This window comes from Pongo abelii, chromosome 21 (assembly GCF_028885655.2).
Source record: "Pongo abelii isolate AG06213 chromosome 21, NHGRI_mPonAbe1-v2.0_pri, whole genome shotgun sequence".
In the NCBI taxonomy this organism is placed as follows: Eukaryota; Metazoa; Chordata; class Mammalia; order Primates; family Hominidae; genus Pongo; species Pongo abelii.
The window spans coordinates 2,901,210-2,917,170 of NC_072006.2; the positions used below are offsets into that span (position 1 = coordinate 2,901,210).

The following is a 15,961-nucleotide window of genomic DNA, read 5'->3' on the forward strand; positions in this document are numbered from 1 at the left end:
GATGTGTTGATGTATCTGGGTTATTAGAGTCTACAGTCATGAAATGGAACCCTAGTTGTACAACTCATTAGCTATGTGCTGTCAAATTACTTAACATGTAGAGATCTCAGTTTTACCATCTATAAAATGGGGATAAAACAGGTTCTTTGCTTATAACATTCTTTTTCCTTTTCTAATATCCCATGTGCTTGTGACTTTTTATGATCAGAGATAGTGGTATTTGTCTTAAAAAAAAAAAAGAAAGGAAAGGCCATATAAGCCCTATATTAATTGGAGTATCATAGGTACAATAAAAAATAAATGCCAGAGTTTCAGTGGCTTAACACATTAAAAAGTTTCCTCATTTACTTAGAAGCCTAGTGTGGGTGTTTTTGATATAAACGTGATTTTCTTCTACCTGGTGATTCAGGGACTTAGACTCTGTCCAATCTAACAGCTCCAGTATCTCCTATGGTCTCTCTGTCCTCTGTAAAAAGGACACAGGGGAAAGAAAAAGACCTGAAATGACCCTCATCTCTTCCATTCACATTCCATTTGTGAGAACTAGTCATATGACCCTCCTTAAATCCAAGCAAAGGGTGATATGAAATGTGGCTGTATTCAGGCAGCAATTTCCCTGTAATTCTTTGAACTGTGTAAGGCAAAGTACAAAGTTTGGTAGTGAATGAACAACCTTTGCATTAAGCTCTGTGCGAGCCCAGTAATGCTGAACTGTGCAAACCCACTCACCTGTATGGGGAGAAGAGTAGCACCATTATAGTAAGGACTCCTGCAGTAATCACCAAGTATAATAGGGGCACTTAACCCTCAGCTTTTTATGCATCTTAAATGGTTTAATAATAATTCCAACGAAAAGTATTTATAAAGCATTCGGGAATGCTTATAAGGGATTAAAGTAATATTAAAGAAATCGCTAGAGTCTCAGCATTAAATGATTTTTAATGCAACAAAATCTCATCATACTGTATTTTTTCTTCTTAACTTTAAAAATAAACCTGCAGAATAGATATGGTATAAAGTGAGACTCCATAGTGTCTAGAATTTTTTTCTTTGTATTTGTACTGATATTCTCTCTCTGTTTTCCAGTGTATCAACTTTTATTTATATATTTTGTTCAAAAATAACATCTGATCATCATAAACATCAATTATTTAAATAGGATAACATACTTCTTCTGAGTACTTTAAAGTAAACTGCAGTGTTTATAAGTAAGGGAATTATTAAGAAGAAACCCTGGTATATCCACAAGATAAATGTTACCAATCTCTAAGTGTGCATCTCAGTGGTTCTCAAACTTAAAAGTGTAACAGAATCACCTGTAGGATTTGTTATAACACAGATTGCTAGGTCCCAGCCCCTGGAGTTTTCAGTTCAGAAAGTCTGGGATGTGGGCTGGGAATTTGTGTTTCTAACAAGTGACCAGATGATGTGATGCTGCTGGTCCAGGGACCATACTTTGAAAACCACTGATTTTTCTATAAAATAATACTGAAGAAGGTAAGAAGGAAGGTATCAAATCTACGCAGTTTCTCTGAGGTTGGACTACTTGATGTGTCCCAGCTTTTATGTTTAAAAAAAAATAATGCCGAAAGACATACAGTGCTTAAGACTCAGGTTAATTTAATTCCATAATCATACGGCAGAATAGCACCAATTTTGGTACGTAGAGTCTTCTGTACTTAATTTTGACTGACCCACATAGAGCAAATGCGATTTATCTGACTTGAAATTGAAAACCCAAATAAGCTAGGTTGTGAAACACAGTAGGTTTTTATGACGGGGCCTATAAGGAGACATATGAGTTATTAGAGGGATAGCAGTGGTTAGGCTAAGGGTATACAGAGAATACGTTGTAAAGATATTAAGGAAAATAAGAAAATTATGGCAGACTTTAAGGAAAAGCACTAAATATGAGTTCAGGGCCTGAGCTAAGTGGATTTTCAAAAAAAAATTCCTGGGTATTTACTTTCTTAATACAGAGGAAGTAATTTGGAGGAAGATTTATTTTTAGGTTTTACTTTCATCTGAGCAAGAAGAAATATATTGTGCAATAATGAAAAAGTGATCTATCTTCTTGGGTGCTCAAAACCTATGTTAAGGATTTATGAATTATTTATTTAGAAAAATTATACACCCAGGGATAGTGACCCTGGTCAATATTTAAGCTTCAAAAAAGATAATGAAATTCAGTTTTTCTAAACTCTAGAGGATAAAGTATTTTATCATAACATTACAAATTGTGGAATGAATGAATAAAAGTCACAGTGGGTTCTTTTTTGAAAGTCTGGGGCTACCTGGAATCAGCATATAGGACCCAACTTCAAAAGGTGAACAATGATATTAACCAATAATGTGTTTCTCTGAGGAAATGATCTGAAGCAAAAAGATACCTCACAGACCAGGGAGGTAATATTCAAGCAACTAAAGAAGCTAAGGACTATTTCATATGACTATCTTGCCCTTGGTAAAAAATCCTAATACAGTGATTTTTTGTCTCCACTATATTTACAAAGGAAGCATAAAAATAGGAATGTTGGCTGGGTGTGGTGGCTTACACCTGTAATCCCAGAACTCTGTGGGGCCGAGCGAGGAGGATCCCTTGAGCCCAGGAGTTCAAGATCAGCCTGAGCAACATAGTGAGACCTTGTCTTTACAAAATAAAAAAGGAAAAAAAGAAAGAAAAAAGGAAAAAAATGAGAATGTCTGGATTTGAAGGAAGAAAAGGATTCAAAGAAATTCTGCCCTGCATTCTGCTGATGGCAGATTTATTTGAGAACACTTGCACTGTCAAATGTTTCTTAGTTCATTGCCCAATTTAATATTTCAGAAAAGTCATCCAAGGACTGTTTTCTTTTGTGGTTTTCTTTCTGGCAGCATTCTATGGCTTCTCTGTTCTTGGAGTGTTCTTCTGCCTTGACAAGGTAAAGTTCATGCCTAAACATGTGCAGAAACTCAAGGTCAAGTGCACCACTGAGCACCTTCAGAGTGAGTTTTTAGGGGACAATGTTGTCACAACTGTCTTCATCATCAAACAGCAAGCCTTCATGATAGGCCTGCCAGGGAGGTGGCCCTGCCAGCCTGCTGCCTCTTGTCCCTTTCCCAGTTTACACTGTTATTTCTCCATCTTGATGGATATTTCCATCAAGATGGATATTTCTCCATCTTGCCCTGACTTTTGCCCAATAACAGCAAGCCTTTGAGTTGACCCTAGCATACCTGCTTTCCTTGTACTCCAGGGCCATAAGCTTGCAGAGCTACCGTGGTGGCATGGCCCATGGTTTGTCCTGCCCCATCTTTTTTGTTTTTGAGACAGAGTCTCACTCTGTCGCCCAGGCTGGAGTGCAATGGCACGATCTCGGCTCATTGCAACCTCCACCTCCTGGGTTCAAGTGATTCTTCCGCGTCAGCCTCCCAAGTAGCTGGGATTACAGGCACCCTCCAACATGCCAAGCTAATTATTTTTGTATTTTTGTACAGATGAGGTTTCACCCGTTTGCTCAGGCTAGTCTTGAACTCCTGACCTCAGGTGTGAACTCCTGACCGCCTTGGCCTCCCCAAGTGCTGGGATTACAGGCGTGAGCCAACGTGCCTGGCCTGTCCTGCCCTGCCCCATCTTGCTTCCTTCCTCCTTCTCTCCCTTTATTCCTTCCTTCCTTTCTCTTTAGAAATATTTTTGATATGTGAGAGAAAAATATAGAACATAATAGGAAAAAGTCCCTCTTAAATGTTTTCGCTTTTATTTTTTGCATTATCCCAATAACCTGCCTCATTCATGTACTTTGTCTTCAGGGTGCAATTGTATGCAATATGTTTGGATTCTCTGCCACTTGCACTAACATTCTCTTGCCTTAATGCTGTCTCTTCTTATCTACTCATTTTCTATTTCTCATCCTTTAACTTTTTAAAGATTCTATGCTTCTCACCAATTTATTGCAATAAACTGCACTGTGCTTCCACCTTTCAGCCTTTTTAATGAAGGGAGTAAATTTAAGAATTAACTTGTTTTTCATGAAGTTCAAGTCAAGGATGTGTTGGAAGAAGACAGATGTCTTCTATTAGTGGTTCTTCTTTATTTTGTTTCAACCTACTGTTCTGAAGCAGCAATAGTAGTAAACATAAGGCCTTGTAAAAGAGTTTTTATGCAATATTGTTTCCTTCCTCATTGTTACGGAGTGCAGATGGGAAGCATATAGGCATATTGCTCTGTAGCTCTCTGTTCTGAAGCTAAAGAATTCCAACAAGAGTGTGTATTTAAACTTCCTCTTGACAGCAACTAATCCACTGCCCACTTTCCAAATCTGTTCACATTTTACTCTAATAACTTAAATTCCTACACTTCCTCTTTAAAACATTTCAATGTTTAATTAACTTACAGAAAGGTCATAAAAATCCCTCCTTTTCATATTAGCTATATTCTCCCTTTTAAATCTGTGCCATCCCTGAGTTATCCCAAGATTTCTGGTGGTTAACCTTTATGTAGATGCCTGCTTTATCCTTGAATTGTAGCCTTGCAGTAAGTATCTAGTTTGATTCCTTAATGATTAAATTATTTTTCTTTTCCCTCTTCCTACAGGATCTCCTCTCAAGAACAGTTATTCTTTCATTTCCCAGTCTTCCTATCATTGTCTTTAAAATCTGTCCCCATCCCACTTTTGGTCTGACAGTGATTGCTTTTTATTTACTCCCTCTTTGTTCATAAAGAGGTAGTAATACTAAATTAATAGTGTTTGTGAAAATTCCTAGAAAAAATGTTATTCACATAGGATCTTTTTAAAAATTATCCTTATTCATTTTTAAGTGAGGTTTTGATGAAATGATAAAATGAATTCTGTTTCTCAACTTTTGAGTAGAGCTTTATATATTCTGTTATGGATAGTTTTTTTATTATTTTAATGAAAGGAAAGTCAGAGTAGGGGGTAGAAAATAGAATAAACTTTACCAAGAAGAAAGTAAAATAAAGTGAATATGAACATATTTCTTTTTAGCTATGGGTATGACAAAAATGAACTCTGATTTGGAGATTAGGTAAACTGATTTTTTTATAGCTTTTATTTATTTATTTTTAGTAAGGAATATTTCTTTTTTAAAATCATGCACTGTCTCTCACGTGATGATGAGAAAAAGCTTTTGGGAAAACCATTTGCATGTTAGATTACAGGGTATTTATGCATATGTTTTCCCAGTAGTACTCAATGTATTTTAAAACCTGATTCAGATGACATAAGATAAAATGTGGTGTATGGTGACTGAGAACCCCTAGTCTCGAATGCTCATATTTAGTGGGTATAATGATGAAAACTATTTTCGAGGAAATTTTTTAAACATTCCAAAAACATACAGAAATATATCTAAAGCCAAAAAAGTAATTAATATAAAAATATGAGTTTAAAAATAGTAATATGTGATTCAGAATAATTTCAAGTTTAACATTATTTTCTAAGTTGATTATTTGCAAATGATAGCTATTTGGATCCTGTTCTCTGAACAGACCCAGATGCAAGGGGTTGTATACAAGTGATTTATTAAGGAAGCTACTTCCAGGAGACATTAGTAAGAGAGTGGAGGAAGCAAGACATGGATGGAGAAGAGTTAAGTAAGGGTGAGCTTTCAGGTGAAGTCCCAACCTCAACCTAAGCTACTGAAAGCTGCAGAGCACAAATTACACCTGGAGTTGCTTCTCCTGCATCTGTCAGACATGAACTATCAGCTCTCTGGGGAGATCTAGCATCTCAGGCACCTCCTGCTCTCTGCACATCTGAGTGAAGTGGTTCCAAGAAGCCGAAGGTAGTCAAAGGCTGCAAGTGTCACTTGTTAGGAATAAAGCTGATAGACGCTGGGGGATGGGTGTCTAGCCAGTAAGGGAGCCTAGCAGGGAACCAGGTTAGTATCAATAGAGGTTCCTGCAGGAGCTTTAGGCAAACTTCCTGAGTAATTGGAAAATGGCTCTACATTGATTTTTTTTTTCAATCATTCATAGTTCTTAATATGAACAGCTAGCTTCATTTTGTATACTTACATTAGTGTTGAGATTGATCAACAGTCTAATGAAAAGGAGAGTTCCTTTTTGGTAAAATTTACAGCACTTAGGCAAAACCTTGGGGCTGATTTATTGATTGACTCAGTGAATGTTCTTCTCAGGAAAATTCATTAAGCATGATGTTCCCTTTTAGACATATCCAGCCCCTACCCCCACAAATTAGCATCGGAAAAGATTCGGTTGGATTCCGTCTGTCTTGCCAGAAAGCAAAAAGCAATGTTAAGAAGCAAATCTTCTTTGAAAGGGAGGGGAAAAAAGACATATTGTTACACACTTGTCAACTTAAAATATCTCATTTTGTAAAATAGATTAACTCATTACATATTCACAATGTCTTATGAGATGAAAAGGTCGTCAAAATGCAAACCTTTGGTAGAAAAAAAATTGTGATACATTTTGGAATAAATAACTGGAGAAAATGAGACTATCCAGATGGATATAACCAATCAGCTGCTAAGGTAAAGCAAGGATAAATGCCATATATCTATACTTCAGAAAATATGGAAGTCACCAGATATGCCATACTGTGTGATGAGAGAGAAAAGAAAATACGTTGGTTGAGAAAATACGTTGGTTGCTCACTCAAATGTATCATGCACACGGCTGAATCAAAACATGTGGAAATCAGCTGAGCATTTTTAGAACCTCTCCTTGACACAGTCTGGCCTCTAGGGCCCAAAGTGGAAATTGCTGCTTTAATCTACAGTGATATTAGAGCTACTGATAAGCACAGTAGTCTGAAGAAGACTTCTCGGTTTTATTAGTAGTTTTCTCATTGCTCTTAGAATTCTGATGCAGCTACTTTATAACTGGATGTAGGAAGCCTGTCCAAGTGTCAGAATGCCCTACCCGTTCTAGACCTAATTAGCCTTCTCTGTGGGCAGCCATTGTCTTCATTTAATATCTAGGGCAGAGATTCTCAAACTTCAGATTGCATCTGAATCACTGGGAGGTGAATCACCCAGCACAGATTGTTGGGCCACCCCAGAGGTTCTAATTTAGTAGGCCTAGAGTTGAACCAGAGAATTTGCATTTTTCACTTGTTCCCAAGTGATGATGATGCCATAGGTCAAAGGACCACACTTGGAGAACCACTGGTGTGGAGAAATGAAGGCATTTAAGTCCTATAAGCAGATAAGTGATGGATTCAAATATTATATTAAGGTAAGATTGAGGGAGTAGTTTGCACTGCCAGATAAAAAAACTTGACTGGCTGTTCAGCCACAGTGAAATAGGTGTAAACCAGAGATAACATTTTAGATGATTCAAAGGGGAAATCTGGTTACATTTATATCATCTGGAGTTTTCAAGTGGAAACAGCTTGTTTGCCTGATGAATCTATATCATTTCCATATTTCTTATCAAAAGACCTTTTATGAAAATCAGATTCTATGCTCACCCAAAATATTCAGGAAGATAGTTTTTAGCACTTATGAAACTATTTGCAAAATGGTGGATGCTGTTTCTAGTTAATCTGATTAGTCCGAAATGAGGAATTTAGCTTATCACAGGCAGTAATAGAAAATTGTAACAATGCCATCTTTATCATCATAGTTGTGATTTTTTTTAACTCTGAGTTCTGAATACATGCAACATCATTCTTCATCCATAAAGATGTGGAGAATTCCTCTGTGAGAAGCCTGTAATATACAAGAACTAGAAAAATAAAACACATTGCTATAAAGAGCCAATATATTTCTGAAATTATTCATCTTTAAATATATATAGATTATCCATGGTGATTATGGAACTTTTTCTCAGTTTTTTAATGTCAACTTAATAAGTTGACATCTTGTTAAAATGAAGGCAGTTACTAGCATGTTAAATCTCACCTGTTTTTCATTCATCATTTGAAAGAAATTACTAAAATGTATCTCTTAATATAATGTTTCCTAGAATCCAGAAGCAAGTGTGGCAGTCTCTTCCCTCAGAGTCGTAGATGCATGCAACTACACCATAAATACTGTTACAATTAAGTTTTATTCATTTTACCTCTTAATAAAGCCTTGGTGCTATACATATAATTTTATGTTTAGCTGCATTTAACTTTCAACTTTGGAAAATGTTTTACTCTTAGATGAGTGTATAAGAGTTTCTAAGGTTGCTGAAGAAGGAAGTAAGAATGAGAATATTTGGCTATTGCACAACCAGCCACCAAACTATCTCACCTGGCAATCTGCAAGGAATAAATTAACTGCATACCTGCTGATATATTTCACATTGCCTTGTGCAGACACAGCCTCTGAAAACTAGTGTTATATTTATTTGTCATGATATTTTTTCTTATACGTGAAAAAAGACTTAAGTGGTTTTCTTTCATTTGTATTACACAATACTCCTGCTACCTTATCAATATCCAAAATTTTTAGAAAAAAGTAAGTTTGGGGATATGTGGATTATTTTTTCTATTATGTACTTAGGGTCAATGATCCTGGGCAATTAACATATTTTCTCTGGGACTTAGTTTCCTCATCTGTGTTCTCTTTCCGTTCCCAAAGTCTGTGATTCTATTATAGTAATTGTTTCTGTTTGGGCACATTCAATAATGGTGACAGCATTGCAGTCATTTTTATGCAGGGTGGGTGGAGTGCCAAGATATGTAGATTCATTTACATTCCTTTTTAATTAGTTGCATTAGAACTTGGAAACAATGGGGTCAGTGTATTAGTTATCTATTGCTTCATAACAAACTACCACAACTTAATGGCTTAAAACAATAAACATTTATTATCTCACAGTTTCAGTGGGTCAGGGTCTCACCTGCTTAGGGTCTCCCAAGGCTGAAATCAAGATGTCTCCTAGGCTGTGTTCTCGTCTGGAGCTCAAGTTCCTCTTCCAAGCTCATTTAGGTTGTTGCCAGAATTCAGTTCCTTGTGGTGGTAGAACTGATGCTCTTATCTCCTGGAGGTCTTCTTTTCCATAGTCAGTACACAGCATAGCCAGCAGATTAGTGTCTCTGCTGCTTCAAGTCTCTTACTTCTAAACCCTCTTTTGAATGGCCCACCCAAGATATCTCTCTTTTGGCTAACTTTATGTTGTCTAATTGGGAACCTTAATTACACCTCAAAATTCATTCACTCTTGCTGTATTACATAACATAATGGTAGGAGTGATAGCCCAGCACCTTTGCCATATTGTATTGGTTAGAAGAAAGCTGCAGGTCCCTCTCACACTCAGAGGGAGGGGATTACACAAAGGCATGGAAACCAGGAGACCCAAATAAGGGTGGCCATCTTAGAGTTCTGCTCACCATAGATAGGCAAAAATGTAGAGATTTGTGAGGAAATTGTGCAATTGACCAACAGTAGTCAATAGTAGTCATAACTATCTCTGTTAGTTCTCTCATCTGCAAAACAGAAATATGATAATTATGTGACAGTATTATTGCAAAGACTAATGAGATAATACATGCAAATTTTGTCTTACAATTCTTGGTATGTTGGTTCTCTATTATAAATACATATGATTATTATTGCTGTTATTATTAAGGATATTATTTGACTTTGCCAGCTTTAGTGTAGGAACCTTTAATCTCATCAACAATAATTTCTCAGTTTTTATTTTATTTGTACTGAGCAGACTCTTTAGATTAAAAAGTGCATTAAGAGATATTGTCTGGGTTTTTTTGGTTCAGTATCTTCCTGTATACTGACCTTGGCTCCCGGAAGAATGCATGAACTCCAGACGTTGGTGGATTCCTTATCTCCCTAGGACAGGCAATGGGGCAATGAAGGAAGCAAGGAAATAAATTAAAAATGAAAAGTTATCTTCCACATTATCTGCCGCATTCATATACTTGCCAATAACATTGGGCCAAAGACTTTGGAAGTAGGTCCAGGGATAACATTCAGACTGGAGAATGCAACCGATAATATCCGCAGGCATTGGATCACCCACTTTTTCCCCAATTTATGCTACGATATTTGTGAGAACATGAGAGCATGGAAGGTAATTCCAACTGCTGTATTAATGAACTTTCAATGTCCCTAGGTTGCTTGCAAAAATAAGGCATCTTGTTGGTTTTCTGGGTAAAGATGAGTCTGACTTGTATTTTATGTACTGTGTTCCTGTTAGGGCCAAAGTCTGAAATACCTAACATCTTTAGCAGGATGTCATTCATTCATAAACCAGGATGAAATACAGCCTCTGTGCTGAATTTTATGTCAAACACTATACAAATCGGGATAAAAGTCCAAGGTCTTTTTGTCGAGGGATTCACACCAAGTGGTGAAACCCCATGTCAATTGACAGTTACAATACAACCTGTAACACATGAATGTTCTCGTTGCTTTTCCCATTTCAAATGTTGATCCTATTTTTCATTTACCTATAATACATAAAAGTGAAAATTAGTTTCTCTAGAAGTTTTCTCTATTACTTAGGTTTTAAGTTTTTATGAAATAGCTATAGAGTCCCAGGTTTTCAGATCTTTTTTTTTTTTTTTTCTGTGTTTATTTGCATTCCTTGTGTTTCTTCTAGATGCTTTACCTAACAACTTTTAACTTTTCTGCTAGGATCTTTCCCCTTTCACTTAGAATGGGAAATCTTGCAAGCATAAGAATTTCTATATATTCAGTACTCGCTGCTTGCTAAGTGGAGATCTTAATTTAATATTTCAGTTGATTTAGCAGCAGCCGAACGAGGGAGATGTTGCTGGCATCTGCACCTGTGTTTGACAGATGAGGATACAAGGCATGCATGAGCATCTGTAGCAACTTGTTTTATACTACATTGATAACAAGTGAGAATTTGAGGGAAGAACTTACATTTTCTGCCTCCTACTTCTATGAAATTTGCACTATATTAAATCTAAGTGTGTTTAAATAAAGAAAGCCAGAAGTATCATCTTTCTCTTTTCTCTGCGTTGGTTCTTATTGATGACCTGTACCTCTCATTTCCATTGGTGTTTCTTACTGTGGGTCTCCATTGAAAGTTGTGGAAATAAAGATGAAAATCATGGCTAGGAAACAAAGGAAAAGAGAGACCAGGTGGCAGACGGTGCAGAGATTTCTTTGAGAGGTACATGGCACAGATTTTTCACCCCCTCGGAAGTGGAATAAAGTTAAGGAACAAAGAATTGAGTCTAAGTCCATCTGCTTCTTGTTAAATTAAAACTCTTCATTAAAAGACTCTAAAATCATTTTTTAAAAAATTGTGCATTTTAAGGAGATTTGGCAGTCAATAAAATATATTAATGTATTCTACTTTTGGTAAATCAAAATAGACCAACTTAATGACTATACCACACACATATGTGGAAGTATACATAATCACAATGCACACACCCAGCCATTAATATCTTCTCTGTGAAATATTTAGGACTATAATTGCTGTTCTGATTATATACTGTGTGAACCTGAAACACATTATTATATTGGGTGAATAATGGAATTCAATAACAATGCACAGAGATTGGGATTCTGGAAAGAGTTGAGTTTTAAATTGTATTTCCTCCTGAGTTTGAAGTGGATTTCATGTCTCATCTACCACACAGTATGCTTATGGCTGAGGGATTGAAATCTCTTTGCTAAATAATAAACAACAAAGACAATTTAGTCTTCTCTTAGCTTGCCTGTTTTCTCATCACTCATTCAAAATATTTTTGTTAAATACCCAAAACCCATTAATTAGTAATAATGGGTTTTGAATATTTTATTAAATACCCAATACCTCAGTTTGTTTAAGAGTTTAAGAGTTTCTGTTTTCCAGCTTTGTGGAATTCATTATTTTTTATGACTTTCTTTAATAGAGAGATCACAGGGTATATATGCGGAAAACTTGGGTTTGAGTGAAGACCCTAAAATTAATTATTCACGTATTCAGTCAATAACTTTACCACACTAACGATGCGCAGAAATTGGGATTCTGGAAAGAGCTGAGTTTTAAATTGTATTTCTTCCTGAGTTTAATAATTAACATCTTTAGCAGTGTGTCGTTCATTCACAAACCAAGACGAAATACAGCCTGTGTGCTGAAGTTTATGTTAAACACTGTACAAACGGAGATAAAAGTCCAAGGTTTTTTGTCGAGGGATTCACACCAAGTGGTGAAACCCCATGTCAATAGACAGTTACAATATTATTGTAATATTACTGTTAATTCACTTTTATCCATGCTGTTAATTCATTTTTATCCATACTGACAAAAAGAGAGGGCATATCCATCAATGCATCAGTGGATGCATCTGAGGTCCTAAGAGTGTGATCTCCAAGCTTTGCAGGGTGTCATTAATGGCCTTGGAAATAAAGGGTTCTTTTAGTACATTCCTCCTTGAATGATTCTGGCAGGTTATGTGACTTTAGGCACTTCAATTCCTTTCTCATTGTTGGATGGACTTAAAGGTTAGAGAAAACAAATTTAAATTTCTTTATTCCACTTTTCTAAAGATGTATCTAATGTTATGAAGTATAATGCAAAGGTTCTATAGGAGAACATCTGTGACAAACAAAACGATTTCAATGGTTGCTTGAGTTTCTGAACACCTAGGACATTTGCTTGGATAGAATATGATTTAATCCTAAAGAGAAGTTATTAAAATAGCAGTCGATGGCATTTGTCATTCAATAGTTTTTTCTTCAGCTAAATCTCACCACTAGGCACACTTTTACATTCAGTAGGTGTAATATTTTTATTTGACAGTTCCCAATATAAAGAAATGATAGTTATAGATTCTTCATATTAACATAAGTAATGTATTGCTTTATCAATGATGTTCACATGAAAGGCCTTATAACTACATGAGTGACTATATAATTAGTGCTTCTCAAAGTGTAGTCATTGGACCAGCAACATCAGCATCACCTGGAGGTTTATCTGAGATGCAGATTCTCGGTCCTGCCCCAGACTCACGGAATCAGAAAGTCTGACAGGTGACACGGAGCAAATCTGTATTTTAATAAGCCTTTCAGGTGACTGTAATGCAGGCTACAGTTGGAGAGCCACTGATATGGAAGGTATGATCATACCCATTTAATAGATGACAAAATTGATGCTCAGTGTGGTAAAGTTATTGACTAAATACATGAATAATTAATTTTAAGGTCCTCACTCAAACCCAAGTTTTCTGCAATATACGCTCTGTAGTCTCTCTCTCAAAGAAAGGAGTAAAGAAATAATGAATTCCACAAAGCTGGAAAACAGAAACTCTTAAACTGAGGAAGGGCAGAAAGGGACCATTTCACTGCTTTATTGTAATGCATTGTTAAAACTATTGTCACGAGAAAATTAACCTAGAAAAAGTTTTAATGATACAAGAAACACTTTTGTGGTCATGCATTGGGTTCCTCATTTTCTTTTTAGTGGCAGAGAGAAAGGGATGCAGTTAAACTCCAGAGGGGTGGCTGTGGTATGTTAATAGAAGTGGGAGACACTATTTGAATCATTGCTTTCTAGCCAAATGAGTTCATGGACAGCTTTTCCACCCGGGTCTTCCCCACGCCACATTACCCTTGATGATAGTGCCCTGCGATGGTTTTCATGCACACAGTTGGCGTTAACTACCCTTCCGTGGCTTGGGGAATGAATCCTGGAAGTGGAATACAGAGTTCATTATCTGTAATGCAAAAGTCTATATAATGATGCCTGCTAAGATCTAGTTGTTTGTTAATTCAATTTGGGCTTTGTGTATATAATCAAACAAGTTATGTTTAAGTCTATTGTTTCTTCAATTGGGAGGAATTTCCTTAAATAGAAAATATTATAGGCCGGGCACGGTGGCTCATGCTTGCAATCCCAGCACTTTGGGAGCCCGAGGCGAGTGGATCACTTGAGGTCTGGAGTTCGAGACCAGCCTGGCCAACATAGCAAAATGCCGTATGTACTAAAAATACAAAAATTAGGGGAGCACTGTGGTGTGTGCCTGTAATTTCAGCTACTCGAGGGCTGAGGGACGAGAATCGCTTGAACCCGGGAGGTAGAAGTTGCAGTGAGTTGAGATTGCACCACTGCACCTTAGCCTGGGTGATGGAGTGAGACTCTCTCAAAAAAAAAAAAAAAAAAAAGAAAAAGAAAAAGAAAAGAAAATATTACTATTAATTAGGTAAAAATATTGTGTGTGAGATATTTTTATCCTGCATAGATGTAAAACATCATGCAACATATATGGAAAATTACATCAAACATAAATGTTAGTGTTTTATAAATAATTATAAAGAGAACACCCATGTAATGACCACTAAATCCCAAAGTGATTGTTGCTAATGCTCCATATAACTCTGTGACATATCCTAAGTGGGTTGTAGTTTTCTGCACACAATTCCTGCTTCTGTGAGTTTCTACCCGCAATTTCCTCTCTCTGAAACCACCACCCACCCTCCCACCCCGATCACACAGTTATAAGGCTGGCAAACTCTGTCTCATCCTTGTGTACTGGCTGAAATCATGCCATAGCTCTCTGTAGCCAATGTCTGTAGGGCACTTTGAAATATTTCCTTTAGCATATAATATTTGACTTGCTTGTGAGCTTATCAAAACTGGGATCTTATCTTCATATGTTTTAGTTTCTCAGTACTAGTGTATACCTGATACATTGTAGGCATTCAATAAATAATGCTCCAGTGAATTAATTACTGGCATTTCCACTTGGATAAACCCCTCAAACCAACATCTCCAGAATGCACTATCATTTTGCCCAAACTTCTGAGTCTCAGTGTAGGAAAGGTGGAAACTGCAGCGTGTTTTATGACTTCCCTCTTTCCTTCAGTCAGTTCCTCCGTTGTCATCTCTCTCCTCTTTCTTCCAATTACTTACCTTCATTTTGTCTCTCGTCTTTCATCTCTCAGATCTCCACTTATTTCCCATCTTCTAGATTAAACTTCTTCAAGCTTGGTTCCCTTACTGTTTCTCCTCTTCCAGCAAATGTTTTGGTTGTCACTGCTGTAGAGATGAAGAAACTTGGACATATGCTTAACTTACTCATGTTTGGTTTTTCCACCGTTTCTTCACAGAGGGTTCTATAATGTGCATTTGCTGAAGTGAAGCATTGAACATGGTTGAGACCATTGTTTTCTAACACTCATAAGGTAACCTCCAATATTGTGGATGGTGTGGCGTTCGAGGAACTGTGGCACCAGTCACTCTGTCCTGCAAGTTCCTTGCTGGGTTGCCACCTGTCACACCCCAGGCGTTTGGGAGGATTTCCACAGGGTCAGACACAGCATGAAATGGGCTAAGGAACCCTCTAAAATGGGGAAAATGAAACTTACAAGGTCAGAGTGAGCAAGAGCAGAGACTCACTGTTTCCTGTCCACCCTTCATCCCACAGAGAGGTTTATCAGGTGTTCTGTTGGACCTTTTGTGTGGGTTTGCATTCGAAGAGTGAGACTTCACCTTTAATTTGGCCCTTATTACAAGGCAATCTTGGGTGCAGAAAAATAATCAGACTAGTTTGCACCAGACATTTGGAACTGGCAGCAGCTGTTTGAAGAAGTTGCCTAAGAACAAAAGGTGCTGGTTCTTAGGGAGCTTGGCCTGTAAGAAGTTGCAGCCACTCCTATCCAGAGGTTCTATTGGCAGCTGAATTAGGGTGTAGTGCCTCCTGTTGGGAGAAGGGGACTCGATGCTCCGTCCAACTTGCTCATTGCCCAGGAATCATAGTTAGGACATCTGGAGTCACTTTAAGACAAACCTGGCTGGTGGTAGAGTCCACTGTTTAATGCAGCAACCTGTGTGTGTCACAAACCTCATGGCTCAGTCTCCTTAGCCAGACATTTAGGGTTTCCATTCTTTGGCCCATATTCCTTTCTGATATCATCTCCCATGACTTCTTGTCACGTGTTCTATACTCTAGCCAAATGGAATACTGAATGTCCTCCCACATGAATCCGCTTCCATCCTTCTACAATACACTGTGCCTGCACCTTTGCAGTTCTTCACTCCTGGATGCTTCTCTATCCTTCTCCCTACCTTCTTTCCCTGCATTGTTCT

General features: G+C 37.2%; 1 protein-coding gene across 3 annotated transcripts in view; it reads left to right on the forward strand.

The window, feature by feature from the left end:
- Window positions 1-15,961, forward strand: part of PLCB1 (phospholipase C beta 1) — a 750,426-nt gene that overhangs the window by 227,081 nt on the left and 507,384 nt on the right. The gene's annotated exons all lie outside the window — the stretch shown is intronic.